The 27,035-nt window shown below is 31.5% G+C and overlaps 1 protein-coding gene across 1 annotated transcript in view; it reads left to right on the forward strand.

Annotated features, from left to right (window-relative positions):
- Positions 1-27,035, forward strand: part of LOC142230123 (GTPase-activating Rap/Ran-GAP domain-like protein 3) — a 333,099-nt gene that overhangs the window by 70,395 nt on the left and 235,669 nt on the right. The gene's annotated exons all lie outside the window — the stretch shown is intronic.

The following is a 27,035-nucleotide window of genomic DNA, read 5'->3' on the forward strand; positions in this document are numbered from 1 at the left end:
CTCTTTGGTTACCTCCCTGTATATTGTTTACATATGCGAGTTCTTTTAATAGTGAGAGCATGAGGTGATTTCAACTGTTGCATTTCCATTCATCTTCTTTCAGGTTATATGTGAGGGTGGCAAATATATGTAAAGGGCATTTTTAGAAACAATAACGAGATACAGACATGTCCGTGTGTGTGCATGTATTTGTAAATATCAGGGATCTTTAGTGGAAGGAGAGCTCCTGTTGAATGTTAAAGTTTTTGTTGTACAAAAAATAAACTCTCCCCAGTTCACTTTTGTTTTCCTATCTTCTCTAAACACAGACAGGCTCAGAGATATTTTGCTGAGATTAAATATCTTTGATTAACTATATTATAGGGGACGTTCAAAAGGTTCAATATTTGTAGCATATGTTTCAGTGTATTGGTAACTTTATTGTTTAACTTGATGTAATGTAAATAATTTAACCAGCAGGGAATTTGTGGGGGCCTCTTTAAAGTATGCCTTTAAGGCCGCATTGAAGAGGTAATAAGAACGGATTTATCTTTAAGTTGGATTGGATTGTAATAAGAATCAAAATGTTAAGTTCCTAACTACACTGAAAAAAATATTTATATGGTATAAAAGATTAACTAGGATACGCAATTTACACAATATTAAGGACAAAATTCTTTAAAACAATGAAATTTTAATTAAAACAAAGTTTGTAATCTTTGGTTCAAATTTTTTTAATTAAATTTACGACATACATTTTGGAAATTTACGTCCCTCTGTCAAAGTCGTATTTCTTTGATTTAAGGAAAATTTTCCTTAAAGTACAGGAAAGCATTTTTTATTTTAAGAAATCGTCCGTAAATTAACTGAAATAGTGAATCGTTAAAGCGTAGATAAAAACGCAGTTTTTTTTATTAAGAAAACGTTTCTTACTTTGAGGTAGGTTAGGTTAGGTTAGGTGGCAGCCCGATGTATCAGACTCACTTAGACTATTCAGTCCATTGTGATACCACATTGGTGAACTTCTCTCTTATCACTGAGTGCTGCCCGATTCCATGTTAAGCTCAATGACAAGAGACCTTCTTTTATATAGCCGAGTCCGAACGGCGTTCCACATTGCAGTGAAATCTCTTAGAGAAGCTTTGAAACCCTCAGAAATGTCACCAGCATTACTGAGGTGGGATAATCCACCGCTGAAAAACTTTTTGGTGTTCGGTCGAAGCAGGACTGGAACCCACGACCTTGTGTATGTAAGGCGGGCATGCTAACCATTGCACCGCGGTGGCTCCCTTTGAGGTATCTACACTCAAAAAAAGTGAACTCTCTATTTCACTAAAGCCAATTTAACTTTTTTTAGTTTATGGAATTATTATGGTTAGAGAAAGTTTCCTTAACTCTTATAATTTACGTTAGTTAAATGAACTAAAAAACGTGGAAAATTTATACAAAAATTAAGTATAAAGATTTACTAAATTCGTATTTCTCACAAAATAGTTCATTATTTCTTTAAATTTGCAACTTTTACTACAAATGCGTCCATCATGAACTTCGTATGTCACTAAAGACATTCTTGTAATTTTGAACTCCATTTTTTTCCTTCAAACTACAATTTGTTCTTTAACAAGTGAAAAAAAAATTTTTATGTCTAATAAATTTTCTTGAATTTGTCGAAAAATATTTACTTATTTTTGTGATATTGGCATGATGCCAGCGTTTGTAATACTGTTTAGTTAAAATTTTCTAAAAATATTCAAAATTTTCTAAAATTAACCAAAAGTTTTGTTCCTGGTGGGTTCACTGTTTTTTCAGTGTGTTATAGTTTGGATTTTTAATGTGGCATGTGTTTGTACGTGCACAGAAAAAAAGTAGCTCGTAATTTATGGTAAGTTTTGAACTACAACTTAGTTGAACGCAATTCTACCCAGTTAAAAAAAATTAAATCGTGGAAAATTTCTTTAAAATTGGTAAACATTTCTTGAACGATAGTAATAAAAAATGAACTTACTGATGGTAAAGCTGTCTTAAGAGCCAAATCTTTGTCACTTTTACTGCTGTTTAAGAAAAACAGTCATTAATTTTTATAAAATTGAACTGACTGGTACGAAAACATTTTGTAATATGGGTAAGTAAAAATTTCATTACTGGCACGAAAAACTGGCCAAATCTTTATAATTTCAAGCTATATCAGAGTACACAACTTTAAGTTAAATTTTTAACTAGTTTTATGTAGTCGCATGAACTGCAAAAGAGTTCGAAAAAATAAATATTACGAAATTTTCATAAAATTGTTGAAACTTGAGTTTAAAACCTGTCGTAATTGGAGTTTAAAACCTGTCGTAAACTACGAGCTACATTTTTTTTCTGTGTGTATAGCTTTCTTAATGCATCGCAAAAAGAGAATGATAATTCCATAAATGAGATCTGTATCCCAATTTTAATTTTATTGATACTAGATTTAAATCTACATAGGTCCATAGGGAGCCACCGTGGTGCAATGGTTAGCATGCCCGCCTTGCATACACAAGGTCGTGGGTTTGATTCCTGCTTCGACTGAACATCAAAAAGTTTTTCAGCGGTGGATTATCCCACCTCAGTAATGCTGGTGACATTTCTGAGGGTTTCAAAGCTTCTCTAAGTGGTTTCACTGCAATGTGGAACGCCGTTCGGACTCTGCTATAAAAAGGAGGTCCCTTGTCATTGAGCTTAACATAGAATCGGGCAGCAGTGATAAGAGAGATGTTCACCAATGTGCACACAAAAAAAAATTCTGATTCAATCACGAAATTAATTGATCCAATTAATTTTTAATTGAAATGTCTTCAATCACAGAAATGATAGTATCAATTAAAAAATGAATTGGCAGTCAATTAAAAAATTAATTGATCCAATTAAAAAATTAATTGATACTATTAATTTGTTTGATTGATTTTTATTTCAATTAAAAAATTTGTTGATTCAATTAAATTTTTAATTGAATATTTTTTAAAACTCAATTAAGATTTTAATTGGAAAAATTTTCCTGAAATTTTTTTCTGTGTGGTATCACAATGGACTGAATAGTCTAAGTGAGTCTGCAACATCGGGCTGCCATCTACCCTAACCTAACCATAGGTCCCTAAAACTGACTTTATTGTAAAGAAGCAGAATCTTTGACTCGGCATCAGTACCAAAATCCGTAAGGGAAGGCCAAAATTTTTGGATCCATGAAAGCTTTTTTGAGCGTTCTTCAAATTATACGACTTTTAAAAAGTTTAAAAAGTCGACTGAGGGATTTTGCAATTATTGAAAAGCGTAGATTTTCCGTTTATTTTTTTTTTTTTTCAATTTTAAAAATGTAAATTTTGCGACATTTAAAAATTTTTAATGTCGATTTTACGATTATTGAAAAGTCCACTTTTGACTTCGAGTGAGTGAAATTTCACTGACGCTCACGAACATTTACAAAAAAATATTTTTACACACGCACATTTATGCACGACATGTGGGTTGAAATTCACCCTCACGCACATTTACGAAATGAAAAGTGATACTCACAAACGAGCAACGTTTAAAGCACAATTCACGACCATTCTCCTAAAGGGTGATACGGTCAAAATTTGGTCAATATAAACTTTATGTATTTCTTTCAATTTTGCATTCAAAAAACCTGAACACCCCTCATTTTGAAAGTGTGTGTGTGTAGAATGTTGCTCCTATTTTGATTTTGGAATTCACTCTTCAGTTGTCAAAATGCCGTCCAAGCAAGAAGAGCTGCGTATCAAAATTTTGCTCTCGCATCGCGAAAATCCGAGCTACTCGCACGCAAAGCTGGCAAAATCGCTAAAAGTTTCCAAATCAACCGTTACAAATGTAATTAAAGTGTTTGGGGAACGTTTGTCGACAGCCAGGAAGTCTGGATCGGGGGGAAATCGAAAACCGGAAGCCGCTGAGACGACAAAGAGAGTTGCCGGTAGTTTCAAGCGAAACCCTAACCTCTCTCTCCGAGATGCCGCAAATAAGCTGGGTGTATCGTCTACAACCGTGCATCGAGCCAAAAAACGAGCGGCTTGAAAAGCAGCATTTTCATAGCTTCCGGGACTGTCAACCAAGAAATTTACGTGAAAGAGTGTTTGAATAAACGTCTGCTGCCTTTCCTGAAGAAACACGGTTGTTCCGTACTGTTTTGGCCGGATTTGGCATCTTGCCATTACGGTAAAAAGGCCATGGAGTGGTACGCCGCCAACAACGTGCAGGTGGTTCCCAAGGACAAGAACCCTGCCAACACGCCAGAGCTCCGCCCAATTGAGAAATACTGGGCTATTGTCAAGCGGAACCTAAAGAAGACCAAAAAAACTGCTAAGGACGAGCAGCAGTTCAAGGCAAACTGGCTTTCTGCGGCGAAGAAGGTGGACAAGGTGGCTGTACAAAATCTGATGGCAGGTGTCAAGCGTGAGGCCCGGCAATTCGGATTTGGAAAAGCGAAAGCCTAACTGAATATTTTTCCTGAATTTAATATTAATTGAACTTGAAAAAGAAATTTAATTTGATTTTTTAAATAAACGATTTCACCGATTTACACGCGTTTTCCCTTGACCAAATTTTGACCGTATCACCCTTTAATTCACTAAAATTATTGTGATTCGCGAAAATTCTTGTAACAGATTACTCTCAAAATTCACGAAAATTCTGATACTATCATTTTCATGATTGAAGACATTTCAATTAAAAACTTAATTGTTACTATTAATTTCGTTATTGAATCAGAAAAATATGTATGTGCGTGAATATGAATTTGCTCGGGAGTGAAATTTTTTTTTCGTGTGCCCATGTACTACCATGAGTATGAATTTTATCGAGTACGTGAATTTTACGTGAACTTAAATTTTTGTTGTTGGTGTGAATATAATCATGAACGTGAATTTTTACGTGAGCGTAATTTGTAAAAATGTTTACTCACGTACATTCACGAACAGAATTTGATTTTCACGCACGACACATACTTGTTAAATCACCAGATTTAAATTTCATTCACGTCTCACGTGATTCACTCGTGAAGCACACGTGTCACGAAAATCTCGTGTCACGCGCACAACTCTACCCATGACCCTTTGTATGTAAAGTGGACACGCTAACAACTGCAACACGGTGAAATGGTTATTGTGAGTCCAATACTTACACACAAAAAAAATTTCTGATTCAATCACGAAATTAATTGATCCAATTATTTTTTTAATTGAAATGTCTTCAATCACGGAAATGATAGAATCAATTAAAAAATTAATTGATCCAATTAAAAAATTAATTGATACTATTAATTTTGTGATTGAATTTTGTTTCAATTAAAAAAATTGTTGAAAAAAATTAATTAAATTTTTAATTGAATATTTCTTTCTGTGTACTGTACACAAAATGCACGTTGCACCTCATGCACCCAGAGAAGGAATGTTATTTTTGGACGGTTGTCGAAATCAGATACATAATTTTTGAGAAAAAAACAGTTTTGCGACAAACATCATGTACGAGGAAAGAAATGTTTCAAGATCACAGTCCAACAATAGTAGTTTGCTTTTGAAACATGTTTGGGGTGATCATATTCCTTCTCTGAGTGTAATAAAGAGGCCTCTGATATGGTTTTCTATTCGGTTTGTTGTTCTACTCTATTTTGCATCTCTATCTTCTATGCATGTCCACCCCACATAACTTTCTACCCGTATCTATTCGTATGTAATCACATGTCTAAGTATATGTTGACTACATTAATGTGTGTGTGTGTGGGTATTGTGTATTACAATGATGAGCTTCATCTCCACACAAATGTTGTGTAAGAAACTGATGATGATGATGCCTGAGAAAGGCGATAGAAATTTAGCACAAGTGCTACTGAAATATACTCCCGCATACATCTCATCAAATACACTCTAAAAAGGATGTTGCACTTGTCAAATATTTGGCAAAATTTTAAATTTAAATAGCCTCCATAATGTATTGCATACAAAATTCTACTAAAGACAGTGTGGCTGATATATAGTGCAACCAATTTCAAGCTACTATCATTTCTAGACCACTCGTCTTATTCCAGTCACAGTACATTTAAATGCTTAAAAACTTACAAGAGCATTTTGAAATAAAATTATTCATGATGGGATTCAAGCGTGTTGGTGCACAGAAAAAAATTTCCGTAGTTAAACTAACGCTAAATTTAACTTACATTTATTGGAAAACATTTATTTGCTTGTAGTTAAATTTTATTATTTTTATCGAAATTTTCCAAAGCTAATGAAATCTTACTTTTTTAAGTATGTCTCAAAAATTGTATGAACTAAACGTGAGTATAAAGTTCAATGACCGTACACATAAGTTCAATATGAACTAAAGCAAAAGAAGATTTTCGTACGATTCCCAAAAATAGTAAGAATGAACTACTGTATGGTTAAAATGGTTATGATTTGGCGCCAATGATTTTCTTCTTTACTTTTAGTTAATTTTTCTTCTATGAGATGATGTAATTTCGTGAGGTGCAGTAAAAAAGTACAACAGGGCATTAAAATTTCCTGGGCTTAACAACGCTTTGTGGAAATGTCAAAATGTGGAGTAAAATTTAGTTCAATTTTCCTGCGAGGTAGTTCATTCTTCCTATAAAACAGTTCACTTTTTTTCGGTGTGTGATTGCTTATATTTAGCTAAAAACCCACAACTGGCTCTTCAGCAAATCATTTTAGTAACTCGCCATTGAGTCGTATGTTAAGGTTGTTAAGTTTGTTACGTTTACATTTGAGAGTGCGCAAGTGCGAAGGAATTGAGTTGCTAGCACAAAACTGCCCAGCTACCCAATTTGGGTTTCTCCGATGAGAAGCCAAATTCCAAGATGAGCAGCTTGTGAAGAAACTAATCGATCGGGTATACTTGCTATAGGGGTCATCTGAAAATTTGCACCTTCGATTGGCCAACAAAACTCACTATTCGTAATGGCCGATGCTCGTATTCATTGACCGAGGGATCAAAGTGAATTTCGAATATTATCGTGAAAATGTTTTAAAGTCAGTATGCAGTACCATCTGACCTACACCAAATGCTAAGTAAATTTCGGGATCACTTAGACTATTCAGTTCAGTGGTGAATTTCTCTCTTATCACTCAACGACAAGGCCCTCCTTCTTATAGCACCTCCTTTATAATTGGCAGGCAGAAAAACATCTGAATGCAACGTGTTTTCAAATTACTGAAACTCTGAAAATTGATATGGTAAACATCGGATTTAGGTACAACTTGTGGGTATGCAAAATACCAGATTTAAGTTTATTAATAAACCAGATTTTCATATGGCTATGTGAAACCAGATGTTAGGTTAGGTTAGTTGGCTGCCCGATGTATCAGGCTCACTCAATTAAAAAAATAAGAAACAAAACTTAAAACAAGTAAGAAAAGTCTAAAGTCGGGCGGGGCCGACTATATTATACCCTGCACCACTTTGTAGATCTAAATTTTCGATACCATATCACATCCGTCAAATGTGTTGGCGGGGGCTATATATAAAGGTTTATCCCAAATACATACATTTAAATATCACTCGATTTGGACAGAATTTGATAGACTTTTACAAAATCTATAGACTCAAAATTTAAGTTGGCTAACGCACTAGGGTGGAACACAATGTTAGTAAAAAAATATGGGAAACATTTAAATCTGAAGCAATTTTAAGGAAACTTCGCAAAAGTTAATTTATGATTTATCGCTCGATATATATGTATTAGAAGTTTAGGAAAATTAGAGTCATTTTTACAACTTTTCGACTAAGCAGTGGCGATTTTACAAGGAAAATGTTGGTATTTTGACCATTTTTGTCGAAATCAGAAAAACATATATATGGGAGCTATATATAAATTTGAACCGATTTCAACCAAATTTGGCACGCATAGCTACAATGCTAATTCTACTCCCTGTGCAAAGTTTCAATTAAATCGGAGTAAAAGATTGGCCTCTGTGGTCATATGAGTGTAAATCGGGCGAAAGCTATATGTGGGAGATATATCTAAATCTGGACCGATTTCAACCAAATTTGGCACGCATAGCTACAATGCTAATTCTACGCCCTGGGCAAAATTTCAACTAAATCGGAGTTAAAAATTGGCCTCTGTGGTCATATGAGTGTAAATCGGGCGAAAGCTATATATGGGAGATATATCTAAATCTGAACCGATTTCAACCAAATTTGGCACGCATGGCTACAATGCTAATTCTACTCCCTTTGCAAAATTTCAACTAAATCGGAGTTAAAAATTGGTCTCTGTGGTCATATGAGCATAAACCGGACGAAAGATATATATTGGAGCTATATCTAAATCTGAACCGATTTAGCTGATATTTTGCAAGTTTTTCGAGACTCATAAAATATTCCGATGTACTGATTTTGAAGAACATCGGTTGATAAACACGCCAATTATGACCAGATCGGGGATGAATATATATAGCAGCTATATCTAAATATGAACCGATTTTTTCCAAAATCAATAGCGATTGTCTTTGTTCCAAAAAACAACTTTATGCCAAATTTGAGGACGATCGGACTTAAACTGCGACCTGTACTTTGCGCACAAAAATACATGAACAGACAGACAGACGGACGGACGGACAGACAGACAGACGGACATCGCTAAATCGACTCAGAATTTAATTCTAAGACGATCGGTATACTAAAGGATGGGTCTCAGACTTTTCCTTCTTGGCGTTACATACAAATGCACAAACTTATTATACCCTGTACCACAGTAGTGGTGAAGGGTATAAATATTACGACTTTTATCTATATAAATCTCTATGATCACACACTGAAAGAAGAATTTTCTTTTCTGAGAAACAAAATTTCAGACAAATAGAGAGCTAGAAATGAGATATCACAATGGACTGAATAGTCTAAGTAAGCCTGAAACTAAATCGCACTCTCATTTGAACCTGTTTTAACCTTTAGAAGAGAAGTATGGGGGTCGTTTTATATATATTTATGAACCGATGTGGACGATTGTTTTGCGTGATTAGTACCAAATTTTAGCCGGATCAGATGAAAATTGCTTGTCCAGGAGACTCAAGAAATAACATTTGCGGATCAGTTTATAGAAGGGTTCTATATAATTATGAACCGATATGGACCGATTTTTGCATGGTAGTTAGGTTAGATTAGGTGGCAGCCCGATGTATCAGGCTCACTTAGACTATTCAGTCCATTGTGGTACCACATTGGTGAACTTCTCTCTTATCACTGAGTACTGCCCGATTACATGTTAAGCTCAATGACAAGGGACCTCCTTTTTATAGCCGAGTCCGAACGGCGTTCCACATTGCAGTGAAACCACTTAGAGAAGATTTTAAACCTTCAGAAATGTCACCAGCATTACTGAGGTGGGATAATCCACCGCTGAAAAACTCTTTGGTGTTCGGTCATAGCAGGAATCGAACCCACGACCTTGTGTATGCAAGGCGGGCATGCACCACGGTGGCATGGTAGTTAGAAGCCATATATTTAAATCACGTACCAAATTTCAACAGGTTCGGATGAAATTTGTATCTCCAGGTACCTCCGCAGATCAAACCTGTGGATCGATTTATATGTCGGCTATATCTAATTATGGACCGAATTTTTGTATGATTGTTAAAGGGAATAGACTAATAATCCAATCCAAATTTCAACCGGATCGGATAAAACTTGCGCCTCTAAAAGGTCCCTCAAGCCAAATCTGGGGATCGGTTTATATGGGGGCTATATATAATTAAGGTCCGATATCGACAAATTTTAACATGGGTGTGGTCGAGTGGCCTCTCGATTTGGTTTCAGGCTCACTTAAACTATTCAGTCCATTGTGACACGTGGGTGTTAGAAGGAATATACTAACACTACGTACCAAATTTCAACCGGATCAGATGACATTTGGTCTTTCCAGAGGTTCCGCAAGCCAAATCTGGGGATCGGTTTATATGGGGCATATATATAATTATGGTCCTAACAGAATGGCTGATAAGTCCCCGGTCTGACACATAAATGGCGTCGCTAGTATTAAATGCATATTATTTTATATAGTACCAACCTTCAAATTATTCGTGTCAAAATATGACGTCTGTAAGTCACTTAGTTTGTGAGATAGAACGTCTCTTGTGAAGCAACTTTTGTTATTGTGAAAAAAGGAAAAAAAGGAATTTCGTGTTTTGATAAAATACGGTGAAGGGGAAAAATACGGTGGAAGCAAAAACTTGGCTTGATAATGAGTTTCCGGACTCTGCCCGAGGGAAATCAACAATAATTGATTGGTATGCAAAATTCAAGCGTGGTGAAATGAGCACGGAGGACGGTGAACGCAGTGGGCACCCGAAAGAAGTGGTTACCGACGAAAACATCAAAAAAATCGACAAACTGATTTTGAATGACCGTAAAATGAAGTTGATCGAGATAGCAGAGGTCTTAAAGATATTAAAGGAACGTGTTGGTAATATCATTCATCAATATTTGGATATGCGGAAGCTCTGTGCAAAATGGGTGCCGCGCGAGCTCACATTTGACCAAAAACAACGACGTGTTGATGATTCTGAGCGGTGTTTGCAGCTATTAACTCCTAATACACCCGAGTTTTTCCGTCGATATGTGACAATGGATGAAACATGGCTCCATCACTACACTCCTGAGTCCAATCGACAGTCGGCTGAGTGGACAGCGACCGGTGAACCGTCTCCGAAGCGTGGAAAGACTCAAAAGTCCGCTGGCAAAGTAGTGGCCTCTGTTTTTTTGGGATGCGCATGGAATAATTTTTATCGATTATCTTGAGAAGGGAAAACCCATCAACAGTGACTATTATATGGCGTTATTGGAGCATTTGAAGGTCGAAATCGCGGGAAAACGGCCCCATATGAAGAAGAAAAAAGTGTTGTTCCACCAAGACAACGCACCGTGCCACAAGTCATTGAGAACGATGGTAAAAATGCATGAATTGGGCTTCGAATGAATTGCTTCCCCTCCCACCGTATTCTCCAGATCTGGCCCCCAGCGACTTTTTCTTGTTCTCGGACCTCAAAAGGATGCTCGCAGGGAAAAAACTTGGCTGCAATGGAGAGGTGATCGCCGAAACTGAGGCCTATTTTGAGGCAAAACCGAAGGAGTACTACCAAAATGGTATCAAAAAATTGGAAGGTCGTTATAATCGTTGTATCGCTCTTGAAGGGAGCTGTGTTGAATAATAAAAAAGAATTTGGACAAAAAAAAATGTGTTTTTCTTTGTTAGACCGGGGACTTATCAGCCAACCAGGTTGTTTCGTTGGGTAGTTAGCGTGATTTCAATAGACGGACGAACGGACGTAGCTAGATTGACTCAGAATTAAATAATTAAACGACCCAGAATACACTGTTAGAAAAATATGTTTTTCATATGTTCCGATATAAACAAAATGTGTTTCGGGCACAATTTTTAAACACAATACATTTAAGTACAAACATGTAATGTTCCTAAACTAACACAAAATGTTTGGGACACATATGTTAATATGTTAGAATATATTATGTTTGGGGCATGAATATTTCATAAAAATAATATGTGTGAATGTAAACATATATAAATTTACAAATTTCAAGTAAACATATATATGTTGGGATACTTTATTCAGAGAGCGACAGAGAGAGAGAGAGTTAGTATAGAGAAAGAAAAAGAGATGGAAACCGGGAGGGTTGAATCATAGACTATAGACTTTAGATAGATGAGCCATGAGTGTCAAACTATTTGTGACAGTTCCGAAGATTAAGAATAAACGAGAAAAATAAGAGCACGCTTACAATCTCTTTCGTTTTCCTTTTTGTAGTTTGCCAATTTTACACAAAACTAGAACGTTTATGATGCAACAGATGATTTATAAATAAATTAATATATTAAAAGTTCATATTTGAACAAAAAATTGTGACCAAAATCGCGAAAATACGAAATTTAATTTTGAGCAGCATTGCTCTTTACGAACAACACAAAAGCAAATGCACGAAAATTAATGTTTGGGACTGACTCTTTACGAAAAAATCAAAACGAAATGTCAGAAAATTAATTTTTGGAACTGACACATTTTTTTTAAAGAGAATAGTGGATCATCTATGTATTAAAAGGTCTATGGGTTGAATAAAAAGATATCAACATAACACAGCGAGAGAATGAAATGAGAGCAATTTCTGTGAAACCGCTTGTATGTTGTTTCGGAAAACTGTTTCATGATAAGGCCAAAAATTTAATATGCTTAAGTCTAAATATTATTTAATTTGAATATTAGAATGAATATTCGGAACCAAGAGAATAGACATTTGAAAAAAACAGCATATTTGTATTACAGAAAAAGATGCGAAGAACTCAAAAATTTCGTGGAAGTGAAAATTATGTGAGGGAATGAGCACAATCTTCTTTGGGGACTTCTCCCAAGCATATACTAGTTTTGGACTCAAAATGCTTCCAAACATATAATATGCTCACATAAAACGAACATATTAATGTTTCGGCAGTATCCAATAATATATGTGCTTCCTGCAAAATATGTTTGGAACATATGTTAGAGAAGCGATTTTTTTGAGGGTGTATATATACTTTATGGGGTCTTAGACCAATCTTTCGATATGTTACTAACGGAATGCCAAAGTTAATACACGGTTGAAAAAGACTGTTTTTCATATGCTTGGCTATAAACATTATATGTTTGGAACACAAATTTTTAAACACAATATTTTTGAGTGCAACCATATAATGTTCATAAACTAGCATAACATGTTTGGGACATATATGTTAATATGTTAGAACATATTATGTTTGGTACATAAAATGTTTGTAAATATAATATGCTTGAATGCAAACATATATTAATTTAGAAATAGCCTATAAACATATATGTGTTTAGTAGCTTGGAGCGCTATTTAACAGGGAGCGATATTGAATTAAGTTGGTGGTTGTTGCTTGTTATTACAAAATTAACATTTTATTTTCCTTGGGCAATTGATCAGCTACTTCTTTGATCCTTACAAACTGTGTGGTCCGCTGTTCGAATCCCCGTCCGGCAAAAAGGTAAAATTAAAATAAAAAAAATCATAAAATTGAATAATTTCTTCTACAATGTTTGTATTACAGAAAAAGGTGCTAAGAACTAAAAAATCTCGTGGAAGTGAGAAAGATGTCGGGGAATATACAATTGGGCAGAAACAAAATTTTGAGCATTCAGGTCGAAAACCTATGTTGTTATTACCTGTTTATTTTCATAATTCATTATGATTATAAATATATAAATAAATATTGAGCCCAATATTGTTTGGGAGAATTTTTTTTAAGCATATAATATTTTTGGGTGCAAAATGCTTCCAAACATATTATGTGGTCACATAATAACATATTGTTTTTTGGAAGACAACATTATTGAATTTGGATGCAAAAATACAAAATGTTTGGAACTTAGACTACCCAAACATATATTGTTTAGACCAATATGCTTTCAAACATATTATATATTGGTAGAGATCAAACATATACATGTTTGGGCAATACCCAAAAATGTATATGCTTGAAGCAAAATATGTTTGGGAGTATATGTTACAGAAGCGATTTTTTGTGAGGGTGTATAATTTTGTTTTTCTCGACATATTTGTTTTAAAATTTTAAATATAACTACAACAGTAAATGGATATCTTGCCGTACCTTTTCAAACTTCCATTGAAGTTAAATTGAAGTGAAAGTTTAATTTTTTTAATTGTATTTATTATATTTAATTTTCCTAAACTGAATAGTAGGAAAAACAGACCCGATAATAGGTGAAACGATTGTTTCTAATATTTTTATTTGCCGTTAAAGTTTTTTGTTTTCCTTAAAATAAATTTTTGTTTGTCTTACATTTCTTTCGTCAGAAAAGAAATCTTTTCTTTCAGTGTATATACATATATTGGCCATATCAATTTCCTAGTCATTTATACTTCACAAACTACTACTTTGTGTGCTAGGTTCATTCTATCAATCATGTGATGCAACTGTCTAATAAATACAGCAGTGTAAATTTAGTCCTCGTCAGGTAACCAAAGTGTCAATTTAAAACTTTTCTCGGAGCGCAATAAACTACGACAGTGAATTCAAGGCTATTTGTGTGAAAAGAATTGTTCAACAAAAGAGGGAAAATATTTTATAAAAATAACAGTTTATGATAATTTGTAAATATTCTATTGTTGAAATATCTCTATACAACAAAAGATTTAAAATTCATGTATCACGGAATTACAAAATGTAAAGAAAAAAGAAATTAAAAAAATAACAGAAATATCCCACAACGATGTTAATGACCATGGTCAGCTATTGTTTTTCATTATTAATAGAAAAAAAATCCAGAGAATATGTATGCATAGCAAAGCTATGATAACCCAGTGGGAATTATTTTAATTAAATTTGCGTATAAGCAGGATAATCGAATGATGGTTTCGTTAAACGGCCACGGAGGATAAAATTAAAAATACCTCTTGGAGACAAAATGGCAGGTAAATCCTTTAAGCTGGCAAATGAACGAAAACCCAAATTGGAAAAAGTCCATTCAAACTCATTTGCCATGGGAAGCAAATCATTAACATCAACACCCACTAAGGACACCTTTCGTTCGACTGCCCATAAATTGATCAATGGGCAAATATCAACACTCTTCCATCATCGTCGTCAGCAGCAAAATCACCACCCCCATCTCGAGAATTCCGAATCGAAGTCTACCACGCAAGATGTCAGTAAATATAAAATCAATACTACAAATGAAAGCTTAAAAAAATCTGCTCCTCCTGCTAGCAGTATTGAAAGAAAATCATCATCGTTCGTATCAACGTCGAGGAATAATATTTTTTGTCGTCGCTACCGCAGTAGTTTTTATGAATGCAGCAGCAGCAGTAGCACTTCCGCCCGTAGTTCTCCTGTGCTAACGCAACGTAATCCATCATTTCGCCGTAGGGTCATAGGTGATGGTATTCTTTATGGGAGCAATAGTCGTGGAGCAAACAATTTGCAAAAATATGATGATGGTAAAATGCTCAATGAATTGGATATGGGGTCGATGGGTGTTAGGAATTCAACCCCATTTACCAATACCCCTGATCGCAATCCCAATGTGGCCACCATAATTCGACCACCAATTGCTTCGGGTGTTCCTGGTGATTTATTGCAAAAGAAACGTCAACGTTTTAGCTCAAAGCCCACAGTATTTTTCAAATGTGCCAAAGAAGATGAATTTCTACATTCAAGAAGGTGAGTTATTGTCAATTATCGTTTGATGGTTTTTCAAAAAAAAAAAAAAAAAACCCACAACAAGCTTGATGGTATTAAATGAGGATAAATTGTGTTGACAGGCTAGGAATAAATGAATTATCATGAAGGAAATACAAGTTCGGAAAAATGATGTTTGTTAATGTGGATTTGCGGTTTACAATGCCCGGATGTCTACAAGTAATCGAGCATTGTTTTGCCAGAGGGATGTGTCAGAACATTATTGCTAATTTAAAATAACATCTTGTGTATATTTTACGTAAAGAGAATGGGAAGTAGGGGCCCATAAAAACGCTTTCTAATATGAGATGTCCTTCAAAAATTAATAATAATAACCAATAATGTAATAATGAAATGCAAGTCCAGCTAAATGGCCACCAGGATCATGGCCTACGGGATATTGGTGTAAAGTACGGACCTATCACAAGACATATACCAGAGCTTCTATATAATTTACATTACAAAAAATATTATTGGATGTACACATTTACTGAAATACAATTAATAGAATAATCTATTGTTCAACATATTCCAAAAGTATTTCCTTTCTGAAACAATTCGAATGCTCAAAATGAAACGGGTGTGTCCCAGACTGATTTGTGGGAACCTGTCTTGTCCAGTACAGGTCATGGGTTCGGAGTTTAACAAAATCGCAATGTATGTCTTTGAAAGCCTCAGGAATTCTATGTTTGAGATCAGTTTTATTTTTGTGAAAATTTACCACATTTTAAGCGTTGACATTTTGGGCCATTTTTATACCAATCACCGTCCATCCTTTTATTAACTTTGTCATTCCATTTGTAACACATCTAAATATTGGTGTAGGTCGTGGTAAAATTCTGAGCCGATCTAGCGATGTTCGTCCGTTCATCTGTTGAAATCATTCTAACCGTTGAACGAAATAAGCTATCGACCTGAAACTTGACACAAGTAGTTGTTACTGATGTAGGTCGAATTGTATTGCCAATGAGCCATATCGGTCCATTTATACATATAGCCCCCATATAAACCGACGCTCAGATTTGGCTTGCGGAGCCTCTTGGAGGAGCAAAATTCATCCGATCTGGTTGAAATTTAGTACATGGTGTTAGCATATGATCTCTCACAACCATGGAAAAATTGGTCCAAGTCGGTTTATAATTATATATAGCCCCATATAAACCGAACATCAGATTTGGGTTGCGGATTCCCGTGGAGGAGATGAAAATTCCATCCGATCCGGTTGAAATTACGTACATGGTCTAATTTTATGGCCATGGTAAAAATGATTGATGTCGGATCAAACTGGTTCAAGAGGAACCGTCTATGAGGTAGTCCTACTAACTTGTCCCAGAACCTGTCCTTTGCAATGGGTCCAAGTCGTGTCCTAAAGTATAAATTTACCCCCTCAATGACAAACCAATGTTAAAGTGACCTGTCGCTCCCATTCGTTTCGGCCAGAACTGGACTAGTCATCTACCAGTCTTGGAATTGATCCATTTCCCGTATGGTTGTTCTATAAGTTTCTATAGTCACCCGACTTTTCTAATTTTTTTAAGTTTTTTTGAGTCAGAGAGATACATGTCCATACAGTTTATATCAAACATAATACTAATTTTATTATTCCCACCAGGGTTGCCATTTTGGTCCGATCGGACCAAAATTGGTTCAAAAAATTATGAATTTTTAAATTTGGTCCGATGGCCGGACCAAATGGAATTTGGTTGATTTTTGTCCATTTTGGTCAAATCGGTATTTTTTTGTCAATATTTTCTATAGAAAAAAAAAATTGTACAGAAATAAACTTAAAAAAAAAATTGTATAGATACAAAATTATGCAAAAATTTTTTATAGGAAGAGAATTTTCTAAAAATTTTATAAAGAATTAAACTGTTGCAATAACTTTCCATAGAAAAAAAAGTTTGACAAATTTTCTAAAAATTTTATAAAGAATTAAACTTGTTGCAATAACTTTCTATAGAAATAAAAGTTTGACAAATTTTCTATAGAAATAAAATATTGACAAAATTTTCTATAGAAATAAAATTTTCGTTTTGTTTGTTATTGTTGGCTTCTCTTCAATCGTTATTGTTGTTTTTGATCTCAGCTTTAAGCCATGCATTGACTAAACTACAAGTGTAGCTTAACCAACAGAGGAAAAGTATGATTGTCAAATTTATTTGGGCAAAGCCCTATAGACTGCAAGATGGTTGGATGTACAGCTGTTTCGGAATTACCACATTCCTCATCAGCATCCTCTACTTGCAGCAAAACTATCAACCAATTATCAGAATAAATTCGGGTAATTCACTCAACCCAAAGTGAACTACACTTGAACCTCCCGAAAATTTTGACAAAAATTTTCTATAGAAATGAAAGTTTGGCAACATTTTCTATAGAAATGAAATTTTGACAAAAATGTTCTATAGAAATAACATTTTGACAAAATTTTCTATAGAAATAAAATTTTGACAAAAATTTTCTATAGAAATGAAATTATAGAAAATTTTCCATAGAAATGAAATTTTGACAAAAGTTTTCTATAGAAATTAAATTTTTCCAAAATTTTCTATAGAAATGAAATTTTGACAAAATTGTCTATAGAAATAATATTTTGACAAAATTTTCTATAGAAATAACATTTTGACAAAATTTTCTATAGAATTAAAATTTTACAAAATTTTCTATAGAAATGAAATCTTAACAGAATTTTCTATAGAAATAAAATTTTGACAAAATTTTCTATAGAAATGAAATTTTGACAAAATTTTCTATAGAAATAAAATTTTGAAAAAATTTTCTATAGAAATGAAATTTTGACAAAATTTTCTATATAAATGACATTTTGACAAAATTTTCTATAGAATTAAAATTTTGACAAAATTTTCTATAGAAATAAAATTTTGACAAAAATTTTCTATAGAAATGAAATTTTGACAAAATTTTCTATAGAAATGAAATTTTACAAAATTTTCTATAGAAATGAAATCTTAACAAAATTTTCTATAAAAATGACATTTTGACAAAAATTTTCTATAGAAATGAAATTTTACAAAATTTTCTATAGAAAAAAAGTTTGACAAAATTTTCTATAGAAATGAAATTTTGACAAAATTTTCTATAGAAATAAAATTTTGAAAAAATTTTCTATAGAAATAAAATGTTGACAAAATTTTCTATAAAAATAAAATTTTCTATAGAAATAAAATTTTGACATAATTTTCTATAGAAATAACATTTTGACAAAATTGTCTATAGAATGAAATTTTGACAAAAATAAAATTTGGACAACATTTTCTATAGAAATAAAAGTTTGACAAATTTTCCTATAGAAATAAAATGTTGGCAAAATTTTCTATAAAACTAAAATTATGACAAAATTTTCTATAAAAATAGAATTTTGACATAATTTTCTATAGAAATAACATTTTGACAAAATTGTCTATAGAAATAAAACTTTGACAATATTGTCTATAGAATGAAAATTTGACAAAAATGAAATTAGGATAAAATTTTCTATAGAAATAAAATTTTGACAAAATTTTCTATAGAAATTAAATTTGGACAAAATTGTCTATAGAAATAACATTTTGACAACATTTTCTAAAGAATTAAAATTTTGACAAAATTTTCTATAGAAATGAAATTTTGACAAAATTGTCTATAGAAATAACATTTTGACAAAATTTTCTATAGAATTAAAATTTTGACAAAATTTTCTATAGAAATAAAATTTTGACAAAATTTTTCTATAGAAATGAAATTTCGACAAAATTTTCTATAGAAATGAAATTTTGACAAAATTTTCTATAGAAATGAAATTTTACAAAATTTTCTATAGAAATGAAATCTTAACAAAATTTTCTATAAAAATGACATTTTGACAAAAATTTTCTATAGAAATGAAATTTTACAAAATTTTCTATAGAAAAAAAGTTTGACAAAATTTTCTATAGAAATGAAATTTTGACAAAATTTTCTATAGAAATAAAATTTTGAAAAAATTTTCTATAGAAATAAAATGTTGACAAAATTTTCTATAAAAATAAAATTTTCTATAGAAATAAAATTTTGACATAATTTTCTATAGAAATAACATTTTGACAAAATTGTCTATAGAATGAAATTTTGACAAAAATAAAATTTGGACAACATTTTCTATAGAAATAAAAGTTTGACAAATTTTCCTATAGAAATAAAATGTTGGCAAAATTTTCTATAAAACTAAAATTATGACAAAATTTTCTATAAAAATAGAATTTTGACATAATTTTCTATAGAAATAACATTTTGACAAAATTGTCTATAGAAATAAAACTTTGACAATATTGTCTATAGAATGAAAATTTGACAAAAATGAAATTAGGATAAAATTTTCTATAGAAATAAAATTTTGACAAAATTTTCTATAGAAATTAAATTTGGACAAAATTGTCTATAGAAATAACATTTTGACAACATTTTCTACAGAATTAAAATTTTGACAAAATTTTCTATAGAAATGAAATTTTGACAAAATTGTCTATAGAAATAACATTTTGACAAAATTTTCTATAGAATTAAAATTTTGACAAAATTTTCTATAGAAATAAAATTTTGACAAAATTTTTCTATAGAAATGAAATTTCGACAAAATTTTCTATAGAAATAAAATTTTGACAAAATTTTCTATAGAAATGAAATTTTGATAAAATTTTCTATAGAAATAAAATTTTGAAAAAATTTTCTATAGAAATAAAATGTTGACAAAATTTTGTATAAAAATAAAATTTTCTATAGAAATAAAATTTTGACATAATTTTCTAAAGAAATAACATTTTGACAAAATTGTCTATAGAATGAAATTTTGACAAAAATAAAATTTGGACAAAATTTTCTATAGAAATAAAATTTTGACAAAATTTTCTATAGAAATAAAATGTTGACAAAATTTTCTATAAAACTAAAATTTTGACAAAATTTTCTATAAAAATAGAATTTTGACATAATTTTATATAGAAATAACATTTTGACAAAATTGTCTATGGAAATGAAATTATAGAAAATTTTCTATAGAAATGAAATTTTGACAAAAGTTTTCTATAGAAATTAAATTTTTCCAAAATTTTCTATAGAAATGAAATTTTGACAAAATTGTCTATAGAAATAACATTTTGACAAAATTTTCTATAGAATTAAAATTTTGACAAAATTTTCTATAGAAATAAAATTTTGACAAAAATTTTCTATAGAAATGAAATTTTGACAAAATTTTCTATAGAAATGACATTTTGGCAAAAATTTTCTATAGAAATGAAATTTTACAAACTTTTCTATAGAAATAAAATTTTGACATAATTTTCTATAGAAATAACATTTTGACAAAATTGTCTATAGAATGAAATTTTGACAAAAATAAAATTTGGACAAAATTTTTTATAGAAATAAAATTTTGACAAAATTTTCTATAGAAATAAAATTTTGACAAAATTTTCTATAGAAATAAAATGTTGACAAAATTTTCTATAAAACTAAAATTTTGACAAAATTTTCTATAGAAATAGAATTTTGACATAATTTTCTATAGAAATAACATTTTGACAAAATTGTCTATAAAAATAAAACTTTGACAAAATTGTCTATAGAATGAAAATTTGACAAAAATGAAATTAGGATAAAATTTTCTATAGAAATAAAATTTTGACAAAATTTTCTATAGAAATTAAATTTTGACAAAATTTTCTATAGAAATAAAATTTTGACAAAGTTTCTATAGAACAAGTATATACACCAGTAAGTTCGGCCGGGCCGAATCTTGAATACACACCACCATGAACCAAATATTAGGGTTTCCTTTGAAATTTCAGGAGGGCTTGAGGACTTGAGGTCACTTCCCGAAGATAAATTTAAAGATTTCACCTAGGAGGACTATATCAGATTCTGGATTTATAAGAACCATTTTTGTTTGAAATTTTATATTGAGTTTCAATGTAAGAAGTCAAGAAGTGAAGTCGGTCTATATGGAGGCATTACCAAATGGACCGATAAAAACTTAATCTGATCCACGTTTTTGTGAGCCTAAAATACCTGAATATTTACAATTTCAGGCAAATCAGATAAAAACTACGGTTTCTAGAAACCCAAGGAGTTAAATCGGGAGATCGTTCTTATGGGGGCTATACTTAAATATGAACCTGTACTCACCGTTTTCGGCACACCTCTTTATGAGCCGAAAATACCTCTAGATTTCCAATTTTAGGCAAATAGGATAAAAACTTCGGATTCTAGAAGCCCAAGAAGTAAAATCGGGAAATCGGTCTATATGGGGGCTATAGCAAAATATGGACCGATACTCACCATTTTTGGCACACCTCTTTACGATCCTAAAATACCTCTAGATTTCCAATTTCAGACAAATTGGATAAAAACTACGGTTTCTATAAGCCCGAGACCCCAAATCAGGAGATCGGTTTATATGGGGACTATATCAAAACCTGAACCGATATAGCCAATCTTCGAACTTGGCCTGCCCGCAGACAAAAGACGAGTTTGTGCAAAATTTCAGCACGATTGCTCCATTATTGAAGACTGTAGCGTGATTAAAACAGACAGCCAGCCAGACAGACAGACGGACATCGTTATATCGTCTTAGAATTTCTCCCTGATCAAGAATATATATACTTTATATAGTCGGAAATCGATATTTCGATGTGTTACAAACGGAATGACAAACTTATTATACCCCCGTTACCATCCTATGGTGGTGGGTATAAAAATATTTTATTTCTATAAAAATAAAAATTTGGCAAAATTTTCTATCGAAGTAATATTTTGGAAAAATTTTAACCATTACCGGTAATTTTCATATAGCTCAGTTAGGCTTTAACTTCCAGTTAACAGAAAGTAAATTGCAAATATCTTCTCTCCGGTTAACTTTGACTGAATAATTTTTCAGTATTTAAGTTGTACATAATACGGTTTAAAAGTTCGTTAATTAACGGAGTACTAACGGAGCTTCATGAAAATGAGGGAAAATCATATGAATTTAGTTTGGAAAAATGGTCCGTTGGTAGGAATTTTGGTCCAATTTTGGAAAAATCTTGGTCCAAAATGAAAATTCATTGTGGCAACGCTGATTCCCACCACCAGATGAGTGGTATAATAAGTTTCTCATTCCGTTTGTAAAACATTGAAATCGAGAGGTATTTTAGGACCATAAATAGGTGTGCCGAAAATGGTTCCTATCGGTCCATGTTTTGGTATAGACCGATTTTCCGATTTTACTTCTTTGGCGTCTAGAAACTGTATTTTCTATTCGATTCGCCTGAAATTGGAAATTTAGAGGTATTTTAGGGAATTTAAGGGATTTAGTTTTTATTGGTCCATTTGGTAAGTCCTCCATATAGATAGATTTCATTTCTTGAGGATATAGAAGGCGCACTTATCATGAAATTTGTCTTCGAGAAGCGTAATGGTTCAACTAATCTCCTTAGGAGACTATCTTTCAACATAACCCTCTACGATGAAGAGTTTTCAAAGAAAATTATTTTATTTGATTCATGGTGGTGGGTATTTAAGATTCAGCATGGGCGGGGCCGTCTATATCATACCTTAAACCATTCCTACTGAATTAGTAAACATAACCATTTGTGGGGTATCATTGGTATAGGTTTGGGATGTAAACCGCATTTCCATATTTAAGAACATTAAGGGGTACATGTTTATGGGAGTCTTGTCACAATCTGTCAAAAATCGGGCAATAGTATAATGTAAGAGCTACATGTAAGTCTAAATAAGATCGGGTTGTACATCAAAATTTGAAATTTGGTTAATTAATAACAGTATTATGGCCAAATTTGGGAAAATCGAGCGATGCATATATATGGGAGCTAGATCCAAATCTGAACCCGTTTGTATAATATTTTGCAAGTATGATTGGTACCACAGAAGGTTACCTTGTGCAAAATTTGAGTACGATCAGTTAATAAATGAGGCCTCTGTGGTCAAAAATAAGGTTATTAGAGATAAATTTTTCAAAATCGGGCGATACATATATATGTGAGCTATATCTAAATCTGAACCGATTTCGATGACATTTTGCACATTCAGTTAGTGCAATAGAGGAATGGATCGAGCCAACTTTAAGTAAGAACGGGTTATAAATAAGGGTTTTACGGCCAAATTTGGCAAAATTGGGCGATACATATATATGGAAGCTATATCTAAATCTGAACCAATTTCGATGATTTTTAGCACATATTGTCAGTACTATAAAAGATTCGAGTAAGCCAATTAGGAAAAGAACAGTGGTTGATATATATGAACTTTAGAATAAACATTGTCATTGAGCTTAACATGGAATCGGACAGCACTCAGTGATAAGAGAGAAGTTCACCACTGTGGTATCACAATGGACTGAATAGTCTAAGTGAGTCTGATACACCAGGCTGCCACATAACCTAACCTTGAAATAAACATTATTTTGTTATTTTTGTAATTTTCGTGGAAATTAAAAATTATTACAAAAGATAATATTCGATACACAATTTCCAAACATTTTGTTTTTCTTTGTGTGTATCCAATATGAACTACAAATATTTGCTGGTTTGTCTGTGTCACTGAATTCTTTTTTATTTTCATTTTATGACCACTTAGTTTTAATCAGATTTTTATTTATCTTAATGGGCTGTTTTGGTCAATGTATATAAATTCAAATAAAACAAGTTTATTTCATCTTTTTTCTCGACGTTTCGTCGGCTTTTTTCCGACCTTTTCCAGAGAATTTTTTTATTTGAAATATCTGTAGAGGAAAATTTTATTTAGATTTCATTAATTGTGGATTTCAGTTCTTACTGAAAATTTTTTTACATTTGTTTCATTTATAAATTATTAAAACTGGACATCACAAACATTAATAATAACTAAATAAATAAATAAAATATAAATATTGCAGCAAACCTTAAAATCTATATCACAGAACTATGTATGTTTACTCTTTAAACTATTGCAATGGAATACTGTAAGTTGGTGTTATCTTTGTCTTCCTTAGTGTTCATTGACGTCTCTATTCTCTATTGAATGCATACACTGAAAAAACAGTGAACCCTTTTCCATTGCAAAATGAACTAAACTGTAGTAATATTGACCATGATTTAGCCCTTAAGATTTTTTTCAACTTGTCTAGTTTATAATTTTCTTAAATTTTAGTTCATCTATAACATTGTAGTTTAGTTCATTTTTACAACACCATAAGATTTATATACCCCTACCAAGTTAAAAAGTCAGTATTATTTTGGTTTACTTGCTTATTTTGTGAGAAACCCGATAATAAAAATTGGTTAACAGTCTCTTTAAAATGTCGACGACTAAACTATTTTTAAATCAATTATTCCACAGTACAGAGAAATTAAATAATTAAAGGAACAACAAACCGTTTTACTATTATGAAAATTTTCATACATTAAAATTAAACTTTCTTTAAGCAAAAGTACTTTATTATAATAACTTATGATGAAAGTTCTTAATACAATGTTTTTTGTGAATAAAAATTATGACCACGTGGAACAGAGAGTAGTTCATTTGAACTCGCTGTTTGGACATTTTGACTTATCCTTTTTTATTCATCGTAGGTAATTTTTTCACATACCTTGCTGGAAAAAAATGGAAACAATAATGAAAATTGTTAAAAATTAACACCATGTAATGAAATATAATTTTTAATTCTTTATTTTAGCTTGTAACTTACAATATTTGGGGCATTTTATCAAATGGTGTAAGGAATTTAACTTTTCTTTGGAAAACGTATCTCATAAAATTTGTACCTGAAACAATTAGAGAAATAATGAAGTATTCTAAATAAACTCATAAAACTGTGTTGTTATCGATGTGAAAGATATAATAAAATAAATATTCTAGTTGAAAGAAAGCCAAAGTTTTAATATAAAACTTACCAATTCTCTATTAAATTGTACGCTGAGGGGAAATATAAAAAGTTGTCCAAATTTATTTGGGTTACTCTGAAATTATATATTTATTTTTTACATTAAATAAAATTATTAAACAGGTTTTCAAAAAATCTAATGAAAAAAAAATAATAATATGCATAAAAAACCAAATATTCTTGATATCCCTAGGCAGTCATCATTCGTCAAAATGACGACACGTAATTTCATTTTCGATTTAAAATGCATTTTAGTCTATTGGGAAATGGTAAATTTAAGTTATACTAATTCGACCGTTTTATGAATTTTTGTTTTATACTACTTAAAGCCAAATTTAGTAAGAAAATAAATTCAAGTTTGGTTCACTTTTCGCTCACGATGAAAATTATAGCGTTGAAATCAGCCGTAGTCAAAATGACGAAGGATGACGTTAATGTACAAAAATAAGGATGACTGTCCAGGGTTAAAAGAAAGTTAAAGAATACTTACCAATTCACTATTAAATTACAGGCAAAGGAGTACTAAAAATTTGTCCCAATTTTTAAGGGGTTATTCTGAAATTAAATATTTGTTTTTACATTAAAAATATTACATTGGTTTCCAAAAAAATTTATTAAAGAAATACTAAAATAAGGTATTAAAAAACTGTAATTTTGATGATAAAAAGGTCATAAAAACGTAAATATTCTAGTCGAAAAAAAGGCAATTTTTAAAAGAAAACTTACCAATTCTCTATTTTTTAAATTTGTTCGAATCCATCTGGAGTTGCTCTGAAATTAAATATTGGTTTTACAACAAAGAAAAACATTAAACTGATTTCCAAAAAAATTAATTAACAAATAATAATATACATAAAAAATATTCTTTTTAAAAGAAAGTCTTAAAAAAATACTTACCAATTTATGAATAAACTATACGCTGAGATATAACAAAAATTTTCCAAATTCATCTGGAATTGAATATTATTTTTTTACATAGAATAATAAAAATTTCAATACACTTTCAACATATTTTCCTAAATATTCTTAATAACTTTTTTCTAAACTACTGATAAAATATTAATAACTTTCATTTAAAAGGTTTAATTATCAAACACAAATATATGTCTCAAAAATCCAAAATATTCCACGTCTTTATATTCCCTTGTTGCATACCAGCTAAAAAGATGCAACAGCCCACGCCAACGCACACTATACAACTGAATGGCATGCTTCAACAAAACCAAGCAAAGCCAAAACATTCCTACAACAACAAAAACACATGTGCCTTTATTGAAAACAACACCTCATCCAGCCAAATAAACCATCCGGGAATAACAAACACACACACACACAAACCACTAAATGAACAAAAATAAAAACAACCCCACGCTCATGTATACACAACAAAACTCAAGTAACATCATCATTACATTAATCACATTCCACTATGCCGATAAAGATCTCTGTACTATGCATTAGTTCATAGCATCTGCTGACAATTTACTCTAAGAATAATATTCGTAAAGGCACACCAGTTTATGAACGATGAAACGTTCAACTTAAAATTTGCAAAATTTTCATGAAATGTTATCTACCATTTTTGACGAAAATGTCTATAAATTTAATTACATGTGAACTAAAAATATTTCATTGGGTAATTTTTTACCAACAATTATTAACTATAGGAATTGTCAGTAAGAAATTCCTATCCACTTTCAAGTTCATTTTTCGTAAAAAAATATTTTCTCATACAAAAAAATCTTATAGTAAATTGCACTTATTATTTAGAAAATGCTTTACATTTCACAAGTAGTTTTATAGCATGACAAACGAATTTTTAACCACCAGTTAAGAAATTTTTTAAGGAAATTTCCATCGTATTTTGTAGGCCATGAACTAAACGATTGCTACTTAGAATTT

This window comes from Haematobia irritans, chromosome 3 (genome assembly GCF_050003625.1).
Source record: "Haematobia irritans isolate KBUSLIRL chromosome 3, ASM5000362v1, whole genome shotgun sequence".
Lineage (NCBI taxonomy): Eukaryota > Metazoa > Arthropoda > Insecta > Diptera > Muscidae > Haematobia > Haematobia irritans.